General features: G+C 32.9%; 1 non-coding gene across 1 annotated transcript; it reads right to left on the bottom strand.

The window, feature by feature from the left end:
- Positions 1-809: 809 nt before the first annotated feature.
- Positions 810-893, bottom strand: TRNAL-CAA (transfer RNA leucine (anticodon CAA)). The gene has a single exon. It is a non-coding gene; the product is annotated as a tRNA-Leu (tRNA).
- Between the last annotated feature and the right edge of the window lie 737 nt (positions 894-1,630).

The following is a 1,630-nucleotide window of genomic DNA, read 5'->3' as shown; positions in this document are numbered from 1 at the left end:
ACTGAGTTGATTTGCTCAAGCTTATATTGTATATGGGTATTATTTAACTACTTATTTCAACTCATATTAGATAATGACTCAACTTTGCCTACTTAAATTATACTTATACAAAAAATATAAAACTAACTTAAGAATGACCCAAATGGGACCACCAATAACCATTGTTTGTCTCCATTACACCCTCGCTATCGTTAGCACAACAGTCACGTAGTCATTGACTTCATCATTGCCGTCACCGTCACAGCCATATCCATTGTCACTGTTGGCCGCCATAAAAAAATATAACGGGTAAACCTTTTTGATGTTTCTTCTTAAAACAACTTATTTCAACATGACTCAATTTTTATCAGAACTTGTTTTAACCTTATCCAAATTGATGATAAAATTGCTAGTTTTGTCCAAACTTATAACCCTCATTTACCCATTACCCGATATCTGTAACTCATGCATTATACTAGTTTACTTCACATATCTTATTAACCTTTTAAAATAGTAGAAAAAAGTAAGATGTTGTAGGCATCCACCAAAATATACAATTAGATCAAACACCACTTGCCGTAATTGTTATTAACTCTTCAAGATTTACATATTACCAAGTTGTTTGCCACCTGCGTCAACCCTTGTCGATTTCCACTACAGTGGTGTTGGTCTTGCATGTTAGTATTTTATTCATCCTTTTTATAATTTGGATTTGCTTAACCCACTACCAAATCGGACCCCAGTTTCCCCAACCCACTTCCATTTGATTTTGTAATAAAAAGGTGTTGACTTTGACCAGTAGTCAAAAATATGTAAAAATTACAGAATAATGTCAGAAGTGGGATTTGAAGCCACGCCCTCTCTCGAAGACCGGAACTTGAGTCTGGCGCCTTAGACCACTCGGCCATCCTGACTTTTTGTTTATTCTTCTTTGCGTTTAGTAATAACATTAAATTATAATTTCATTTCAAAATATGTTAATTTTCATCTAACCTTATATATTGAGCTTGTCAATCCAAATCCTTCAAATTTTAAAAGAGCCTAAAACAAGTTGGACACATGGTTTTATGTTTGATTCAAGTACTCAGATCTAAGCTTGGGAATGCTAGATGTGAACCAACCTGAAACTAGACATGGCCCGGTTTTGGATGTAGCATTAGGCATCTTTACAAGCAACCACATATGAAGTGATTGCGTAGAGACGTCATCCTTTTCTAATCACTTTTATGTATAAAATGAAAAAGAAAATTTAGAAAGTTGAGAGAAAATGGAATAAGCCATGAAGGCTTAGAGAGAGTTCTTGAGATATGTCACAAAAGGTGAACAAATGGGACTATTAATACTTGTCCTAGAACCTGCCTGAAAATTTTCAGCCCTCCATGGCCAGGTTCCAACTTCCAAGGCCAGTATAGAACACACAAAATATAAGTATATAATTTTTTAAACCCTTTTTAATTGTTCCTATTCCGTAATTTTATAGTTTCATTAGTTCGATTCAAGTGTTCAGAATAATAGAAGTTTGTTTACATGCTAATTATATCTCACTTTAAGCTTATTTTTCTATAAATTTACAACATATTACACGTTTATCTAATAAATACTAATTTGCTTACAAAATATATTAATTACAACCTTAAAACTTTTTTTTATT

The sequence above is a fragment of the Bidens hawaiensis genome, unplaced genomic scaffold (assembly GCF_021521415.1).
Source record: "Bidens hawaiensis isolate Kalapana, Puna unplaced genomic scaffold, B.hawaiensis_p1.1 tig00014466_1, whole genome shotgun sequence".
Classification (NCBI taxonomy): Eukaryota; Viridiplantae; Streptophyta; class Magnoliopsida; order Asterales; family Asteraceae; genus Bidens; species Bidens hawaiensis.
The sequence above is the reverse complement of the archived record's forward strand: the minus strand, read 5'-3'. Positions and strand labels throughout refer to the sequence as shown.